At 51.8% G+C, this 9,401-nt stretch overlaps 1 long non-coding RNA gene across 1 annotated transcript; it reads left to right on the top strand.

Annotated features, from left to right (window-relative positions):
* The first annotated feature begins 6,104 nt into the window (after positions 1–6,104).
* Positions 6,105–8,972, top strand: LOC122892113. Its single transcript, XR_006381361.1, has 3 exons — positions 6,105–6,658; positions 7,596–7,748; positions 8,830–8,972. It is a non-coding gene; the product is annotated as an uncharacterized LOC122892113 (long non-coding RNA).
* The last annotated feature ends 429 nt before the right edge of the window (positions 8,973–9,401 follow it).

Here is a 9,401-nt window from a genome sequence, read left to right as displayed (position 1 = left end):
CACCATTTTACACTCTGCTTTTAAGAGTTTGGCTTTTTTAGATACAACACACAGGTGGATGTCATACAGCATTTATTTTTATCAGTTGATCCATTGACAGGCACTTAGGTGGTTTCCATATCTCGACTATCTTCAATAAGGTAGCAATGAAAATGGGAGGGCATGAAAATAAATATATATAAGAAACAAGTAACACCCAAACCAAGTCATACTACCCAACAGATAACAACAAGAGATAAGGACAAATACGGAAAGATAAATGATAAACCAAGAGTATGACTCCAGCTGAGATGCATGCATGTCCAAGTGAGGTCCCTGTGGGAAGCACCCCAAACTGTGAACAATGGCGATGCGCTGGGTGGGTGAGGTGGAGGGAGGGAAGAGAGAGAGACAGAAGGCCTCTCAACTTACTCCAAATACTTTGTTTACTTGGAAGGGAAAAAGTCATGAAAAGTTGTGATAAGAATGACCTGGAAGGAGAGACAGCAGAAACAGGAGTCTCTCTACATTTGAAGGATCATCCACAAGAAGGGAGAGGGTGAAGGTATCTGGAACCGTCTGTGGGAATCTATATTAATCTTAAGGGGAAGTACCCGGTTGAGACTGGGAAGGGATGGGGCGCCGTTCTTTCTGCAGAGTGGGTAGAAACTAGAAATAACATGTTGTGACTGATAATAACAGCATGTTGGGTCTTGTCTGGGGATCTCAAACACTTCTAAGGGACACATCTCTTATCCTTGGGAGACAGGCCGATAGCATCGGCCACAGGGAAATTAGGGGCTGCTGGTCTGACCACCCAGTGAATCATTACAAAGCCCAGAATCAAAACTCTGACTTGGAGCCTGCCGGAATTCTGGAACGTGCTGCCTCATACTGTCTTCGAGCTTTAGCTCCGACAGCCACCTGCAAGCGGAGCCTGGCTGGCCTTCCTAACCTCTGCTCACCTCAGCTGAGATGTCACTTCCTCAGAGAGGTCTTCCCCTGACTTGCTCCTACTCTCACATGCTCTCCTTGACCGCGCACAGTGTGTCCTATCTGTGGCTGGGTTGACACTTCCCCCGGTTGGCCAGCACAGCCAGAGCTGGGGCCTGCGTCCTCCTCTTCGTTAATTGCCCCATCCCTGACACCAGTGTTTCCACAATCACTTCACTGTGGTTCTCTCTCCAACCTGGCATTTGAAACTTGGTGTTAAGTGGGTGGGGTAGCCAGGAAGGGGCTGGAACAAATCCCTGCATTTCCGAGGCAGGTCAGCCAGTGAGGCTTGAACCCGCAGCCCCTGTGGTATGTGTGATTCAGTGCCCTCGGCCTGGCATTTAGCTGTTCGGTGAGACAAACGCCTGCCCACACCCGAGACTCCAGGTGCTGTGCGGCAGGCCTGGTGCTTAGAGGCGGCGCGGGGGCCGACCCAGATGGGAGGGAGGGACACAGGTGACTCTATCCATCAGCCACGTGGCCTTGCCAGGCTCCAGGGAGCCAGAGAACAAATGAGGGGTGTTGCCAAGGAGGGTGAATGGCACCCTTCTTCCTGCTCCCCCGCCCTGTGGGAATGACTTGCTGAAAATCCTTCTCAGAGGCCCAGGGGAGTTTTCAGCTTTCCCCTGTTCTCTGGGAGGGAGGGTATAACCAAACTGCCGAGCTCTACCGGGGGGCCCTCCCACCCCCCTAAATAAGGAGAAACAATGGCAGCGAGCAGGTGTTTGCCCCCAAGCTGCTCTCCCACCCCTGCCTGTGTGTAGGAGTCAGCCAGAGGAAGAGGATGCCTCCCAGAGGGTGGAAAAAGGGGAGGGGTGGGGTGTCGACTGAATGAAAGAGAGCCAAGGCCTGAAAGGTGCCCCAGATGGTGCCCAAAGGGAGATCCTGTGTGCCAGAGCTGGAGGGGCCTGGTTCTGTGGGCCAGCCGCCCCTCCCCCACACTTCCCCCACCCCAGCCACTCCCTCTGGAGCTCTCCTTCACAGGACCCTTGTGACCCAAGCCCCAGGGTGGAAAGCCTCCCCGCACAGGCCCTGAGCCTTGCCCAGCGCAAAGGCCAGCCTACCCCTTTCTTCAAGTGAGCCCCCATGGTCTGGCGCCTTGCCTGGGCCCTGCCTCCTCGGCCAGCCTGAATGACTCACTGACGATGCCAGTGCTCAGGGCCTTCTGGAGGGGAAGCCCACGCTGCCTCCCAGGGACTTCACTCGAGTTTTGTTCCCTGGAGTTGCAGGGCAGTTCTGCCTGATGGCATTTCAAGCATTTCTAGCATCCTGGGAAGCGGCTAAGTTGTTTCCTTTACCCTGACTACACTTACCTCAGATCGCAAGCCCAGAGTGACAACACTGGAGATTTAGTCAGGGTTTAGTCAGGATTCCGAGGTTCTGTCTGCCTCTGACTGCTCGACTAGGAGCTTCCTTTGAGTTGATGGATTGCAAGTGAGAACCACTTCAGTGGTTCAGTCCCAAGTCAAGTCCCTCAGTCATGGACCCCTGAAACGGGGTGGATCCCCCAAACCGATGAACAGGAGTTTGGGGAGGCAAGGGTGCCTTTCCTTGGGGGGGTGAAAAGCAGACAAAGATTCCCTTGGGGACCTGGGAGAACCTGGATCGCTGGGTGTTCCCTGGGTAAATAGACTGCTGCCCTCCTCTGGATAGAATTGGAGGGACCCCTTCCTTCTCAGCAGCCCCCACCCCATCTCTACTGTGGAACATTGTTATTTTTTCTTGGTGGAATGGGAAGCACTTTTCAAAGCTATTTGTGAACCTTCTCATCTCAGTGCTATTGGGCATCTGAGAGCTGAGATCACAGTGTCTTCCTCCAGGTGAGGGAAATGAGGTCACGGGTCAAGAAATGCACATTTTCTCAGAAAACACCGATTCCATGGAAGCAGCAAGGCACAAAACCATAAACCAGGGACTGTTGAACCAGATGGCTCCAGAGCTTAAAGGTCAGGGGTGGGTGTTTGATGCAGGACAGGAGAGCCTCCCCAGACAGACACATTCTGGCAAGACAATCTCACTCTAAGCCTTCTAAAATCCCCTCTTGGAGAGTGATGATCCCACGCTGGGACTGGGATTCAGGTCACCCTTCTCACTGTAGGCTGGTGGCCTTCTGACATTTCCAGGCCCTATAGCAGCCTCAGACTTCCCAGATCCTATCGCCCATGATCTGCTCTGCCATTTGCTAGCTGTTACTGGCCCTCTCTGAGCCTCAGGTCACTCACTTGTATGCGGAAGCCCCAACAGGTAACTTAATAATTAAGTGAGAGAATGTAAGCATGAATGGCCCCAGCAGATCAGAGGAGATCTAATATTAGTTTCCCCATTTTTTAAAGTTTCCCTTAAAGAAAAGCAGGGCTGGGGAGTCAATGGCTGCAGACTTCCTCCCCTGGATGGAAGACAAAGCCCCCTGGCTGCAGTCTTGACATGGGGAACGCCAGCTCCTTCTTCCTGACCGTTTGCCTGTTTCTGCCATGAGGTTGTAGTAGATGGTCTCAGCCTTGCAAAGGGTCGACAGTACTCTGGGTCTGTGTGGCTCAGGAAACGGAGGCTCAGAAAGATGAAACAGTTTATCCAAGGTCACAGAATTCCAGAGGACATAAGGCTGGACTTGAGACTGTCAGTCCCATGTGGTAACCCCTAGACACCATCACCTACCCCTCACCCACCACTGTGGCAGAAGGTCTGACTGGATCCTGGGTTCCAGCTCCCAAGAACCTTGGTGTTATCTTCCTGGGGAGGCCTACCTGGCCACCCCAATGACCGACCTAAGAGGTTTAGGGTGAAGGTCAGGGGTTGGCCGAACACGGAGGCAGTGTCGGGCTCTGTCTAACTCTCATGGGGACTGGGCTGAAACACTCTACGTGGTCACTGGGGGGAGGGCGGCTGGCTCACTGAGGGGCGGGGAGGCAAGCTTTCAGATCCCGTGCTGCTCCGTAAACAAGTGCAACCCTCAGCTCCCTGGAGGGCCCGGGGAGCAAATGTGCGCATCCCTGCCTCTTTCCCAGCAGCTGCTCTCGGGAGGACACAGCCCTGCCATCTCCACAGCCCTCCTCCGGGCCCTCCCCAGCCCCCAGCTCCAGCCTCAGGAAGTGGAGCTGCTGAGAATCTCTCCTCCAGCCTTGCCTCCCGCCGAGAGTGTCCTCTGCGTGAGCATTTCCTGGCCTAATTAAGCTGGGTAATGAGTAGCTAAGAGGGAGGGGATAAAAGCCCTAGGCGGCTTAGAGCTGGGACAGTTTATGACAGGGGCGTCTGCAGCTGGTGACACTCTTAGGAAAGTTATTTCTCATAACCCTGGGAAGTTGCATGCTGTTGCCACAGCAGAGCGAGCCCCAAGGTAAGCGCAGGGAATTTTGTGACCGGAGGGGGACCGGCGAAGGGTCTTGAGAGGGAATGGGTGTGGTGGTGCTGCGGGTCTGAGGAATGGGCTGATCCCAGCAGCAGAGCAGTCCCCGAGCTGCCCAGGCAAATGCCCTTGGCTTAGCCCCAGACTGGGGTGTCCTTGGTGACCACGTGTGACTCCCCCGGCCTTGGGTTTTCTGTTTCATCTGAATGACAGGACTGTGCAGTGTGGGCAGTTTCCTAAGACTGTGTCCGGCTCAGAGTAAGGAAATCTGAGCCAGACACTGATCCCAGTTCCCTTTGGATCTTCTTTTAAGGTGCTCAAGATTGTGTCCTGGAAAATACCAAGTGTCCCAGCAGCCCTGGCCTGGAAGACAGGAAGGCTGACAGTGGCTGGCATTTAAGAGACCCTCAAAGGCCAAAAGTGGGCTGTTTCTACCCCCAGCCTCAGCCCCAAGAGCTCAGAACCCACCCCAACTCCACACCCACAGCCTACTACCAATTCACCTTTTGTTCTTAGTCTGTTTTATTTGTTTGTTTAAATCACTTTGCCCTCACTCAGAGTTGGCCAGCATCCCCCACCTACCACACTCCCCTAAACCGCCACTCCCCCAACCCTTCACCCTCCCCTCCTCCACCCCACTCTGGCATGGCTGGGTGGGAGGAGCAGTTGAGGGAAGGAAAGCTGAGTCAGGGCCTGAGTTCTGGAATGGGTTCCACCACAAAAGCAGAACTTGGGACGTTGTGACCTCTCAGCTATCATTTTACCACCTGTAAAATAAGGGCTTTGCCTAAGCCTCCAGTAGGCTATGAGCCCACAACCTCCACTGGCCATGAGTGGCGGGAACGGCCAAAACGAAGTCACATTTTCCAAGCCTTTCAAATTAGGGGACAAAAGTGCACTTTTACATTGAGGGATGACTTGCTCTGATTATCAGTAGAGAAGACCAGCAAAATGTTGCTGATGATGGAGGAGCTCAGTCTCCTGCACCCCAGAGTCACTATTTTCATTATCTAATTTTCTTTCTTTTTTTTTTTTTTTTTAAAAAGTAGGCTCCATGCCCAACACGGGGTTTGAATTCATGACCCCGAGATTGAGAGTCAAATGCTCTACCCACTGCGACAGTCCGGTGACCCTTGACCCTTTCCAGTTTTCTAAAGAAGACCTGTTTCAGGCTACATCCTCAGAGTCTTGTTGGCTCCATTGCATTCTTGGTGGCCAGAGCCCAGAGCCACAGCCACAGGGAATTTACAGAGACCCTCGTTTCTTCACTCTCTCCCCTCTGCTGGTCTCCTAATCTCATCTACCCCCTTGGCTGCTTCTCTTTCTTTTTAATCCAGTTTTATTGAGATGTAATTGACATGTAATGTGGTATGAGTTTAAGATAAACTGCATAATGATTTGCTATATGTATACATTGCAAAATGCTTCTTTTTCTAAATGAGAGTCGTCAGATCACAAATAACCTGGTGTCTCCCATTTTTCCTTCTTCCTGTAGTTGTCCCTGGAGTGGAAGGAGACTTGGTGGCCAGATGCCTGACCAGGGAGGGTAGACCTGAACTGCACCCCCAACTCCCACCCCGCAAGGAGGGCCAGGGATCTCAGAATGGGGGAGGGGCAGTCTTTGGATGTCAAAAGAAGGGAGAACAGTCCTGGAAGCTTCCACTTGGTGGCCTGCCCACCCTCCCCTGGGTGGCCAAGCCCAGAAACCTCTGCATCCTCCAGCCATGTGGCAGCTGGGCAGGCCCTGGGAGCCAGTCCACTCTGAATGTGTAATCCTTAAAAAGAGAAAGGGGAGAAGATCCTGTAATTTCCCAGGGCACAGACCCTGAATCCTGATACTCTTGTCAAGGGAGTCCTTTCACTGCGAGAGGCAGGGAGACAAAGGGAGAGAGAGGAAGAAAGAGAAGGACGAAGGAAGGATGGTGTGGGAGAGGCCAGGCCTCTGAGCACAGCTGGAACATGAGTCTTCCTTGAGCCATCAGTCCTGTCCTTGGTCTGAAGCTGACACTTGAAAAAAGTGAAAGGAAAGGTCTACCCAGCATGAGAGCAGCCTTGGCAGCGGGTTCTACAGGCCTGCCATCCCCTCCTTGGGAGTCTCTGTCCCTTCTCTAGAGGACTGGCAGCTTCTTGCCTTCCCTGCCTATTGTGGGAAGGGGTCAAGGAATGCTTTGATAAAAATGCACAAAGGCTTCAATGCAGACTCATAAGAAGCAGTTCTCTCCTTCTTTCATCCAGCAAAAACTCCTCGATTAACTGGGTGGGTGAAAGAAATGCTGTTCCCTATGGAATAGGGACGTGTGGGCAGGGAGGAAACAATTCCAGCCAGACTTGGAAGGGACCCAGGTAGGTGCTCACCCCTTGTTCAACTACAAAGAATCGTGCATTTATTAGGCTAAAACCATAGAAATTTGGGGAAGCTGCTCTGTGGCCAGCTCTGTGCTAAGCGCAGTTTGGGAGACAGTGAGATATATGGCAAACCCCGTGAGGCATAGCCTCCCACGTGGCTGGAACAGCAAGGCTTCCAGCCTAGACAAGAAGGGAGCAGCATACAAAGAAGTCCATCACGGACACACCAAATGTGTCCTTGGCCTGTGAAGGGTCCGCTAGGCCGGTTCTTTTTTTTTTTTTTTTTTAAAGATTTTATTTATTTATTTGACAGAGAGAAATCACAAGTAGATGGAGAGGCAGGCAGAGAGAGAGAGGGAAGCAGGCTCCCTGCTGAGCAGAGAGCCCGATGCGGGTCTCGATCCCCGGAACCTGAGATCATGACCTGAGCCGAAGGCAGCGGCTTAACCCACTGAGCCACCCAGGCGCCCCCGCTAGGCCGGTGCTTTTGTATCTTACAGGGAGGGCTTCCTGTAGGTGAGGTACTCCTGATACCACTCTCTGAAGCAGCAGGTTACTGAGCTCCTAGATAGGCCAGAACCTGGCCCCCACACTGGGGATGTGGCTGGGAATGAGCCACACTCACCACCCTGGTCTGACTTCATTCTCATCCATGCATTTCTGTATTTCATCATTCATTCGTTGATGTGCCATCAGTGCTCAGCAAGGAATGAAGGCAGCTTATAATCAATGGCAGCATACCATAGAGCCAAACCCCAGGTTGATGGTTGAGATCCAAGCTATAAAGGAAAGTGGGGCAAGAGAATAATGACAACAGAAAACCTAGATTCAGGCAAGTGTGTAACTGAGCCTAAAAATCAGCTCTGAGCCGCCCAGCAGTGGTTTCAAAAAGGGAAAGAGTGTACGTAACAAAATGGAAGTATTTCTTGTGCAGGTCCCTTCCCTGAGGAACCAGCACTCAGGCTTACTCACCACCCCTCACATGCGTACTCGGCCGTGATCGGAAGCCTGTGGTGCCACAGAAGCACGGAGCATTCGGCTCCTTTTCACATGTGTTCTCTCATCTGGAATGTTCTGCCTCCTTCACGTGAGTGAAGACCATTGGCTGTCCCCTGCTCTGTCACAGCCCTTGAAGGGCACAGTGGCTTGTCCTTGTTTCTTTCCCCACTGTCTGAGCTTCTCCAGAGCAGGAGCCCTGTCCTCATATCCAGTGCCTGGTCTAGAGTATCCAACAATTATTTACTGTGAACATTTTTTTAAGGGTTTATTTATTTATTTGACACAGAGAGAGAGAGAGAGCACAGCAGGGGAAGCAGCAGGCAGAGGGAGAAGCAGACTCCCCACAGGGCAGGGAGCCTGATGTGGGACTCAATCCCAGGACCATAGGCTCATGACCTGAGCCACCCAGGCACTCCCATCTTTTTTTTTTTTCCACTTAATTACATGCTAAGCACCATGTTAATTTTTTTTCTTTAATTGAGACTTTTTTAAAAGAGATTTTATTTATCTATTTGACAGACATCAAGAGAGGGAACACAAGCAGGGGGAGTGGGAGAGGGAGTAGGCTTCCGACTGAGCGGGAAACCTGATGCAGGGCCTGATCGCAGGACCCTGGGATCACGACAGGTCTAAGGCAGACGCTTAACCACTGAGCCACCCAGGCGCCCCACCATGCTAATTTTCTTGCCTGTATTTAACTCTTAAAATTACCCTGTGACATAGGGGCTATTATTGTGCCCATTCTACAGATGAAGAAGCAGAGATTAAGTGACTTGCCTGTGGGCATGGAGTGTGGAGGCAGTCTTCTAACTCAGGTTGGCCTTACTTGGAAGCCATTGGAGAGTATGAGGCATTTTTCAGTCATGGCCTTTTATTGGAATTATTTTGATCTTGAATTAGATTAGAAAGAGGGAAAGTCTTCTCTCTCCCACAGGAGCTAGCCCAGTGCTTCCCATATAGGAGGAAGCTATGAAAGATTTTCTGGCAGCGACAGCTGTTAACAAAGACAAGTGGAGAATTACATGCTGGTTTGTGGTGCAGTAAGATTGAACTTTACTTCGCCCTAATTAGTCAGTTGGTTTAATCACATTTGTGGTGCTTGCAGGCCTTAGAAGTTACAGCTGGAAGGGACCTTAGCACTCATCAACTCTAACTCCCACATTTCACAGCCAGAGAAACAGTTGCAGAAACGAGATGGCTTGTCCAAGGGCACACATCTCATTAGTTGCAAAGCAAGGACAAGATCAGAGCGGACTCCTACCACCCTGCGTCATTCTCCAATCTAATTCACAAATTCACCTCCTTTCTTCAAATCAGGTGAGATGAAAATCCAACAGTGGGAAATTTCCTCCAGGGCAGTGCCCTGGTAGAAGGTGGGGGGGGGTGTCAGCCCCTCCTGCCCACCCTTTAACAGCAACTTCTGCTCCCTCTCCCCCACCCCATCCACCATATTTGAGAGAGGGGCTACTCCTTGCCTTCTCCAAGACTATGTCTTCCTTCTCAAGTTCTCTCTTGCTTTTCTAAGGGATCGGTGAGTACTGATCCTTCTAACATGTACTGACTCCCCTGCTAGGCGCACAGCCTTGGTTCCGACTCCTAAGAGGAGACATGTGCTTGCTCCCAGTTCATGAGGGCGGTTCTTGGCCAGGGCCTGTTTTGCTCCCAGGGGACACTTGGCAGTGTCTGGGGACAGTTTGATTTTCATAACTGGGGGGAGGGGTGCCACTGGCATCTCGAGGGT

This window comes from Neovison vison, chromosome 12 (assembly GCF_020171115.1).
Source record: "Neovison vison isolate M4711 chromosome 12, ASM_NN_V1, whole genome shotgun sequence".
NCBI classification, from domain to species: Eukaryota; Metazoa; Chordata; class Mammalia; order Carnivora; family Mustelidae; genus Neogale; species Neogale vison.
This window is presented reverse-complemented; position numbering and strand designations above follow the sequence as displayed.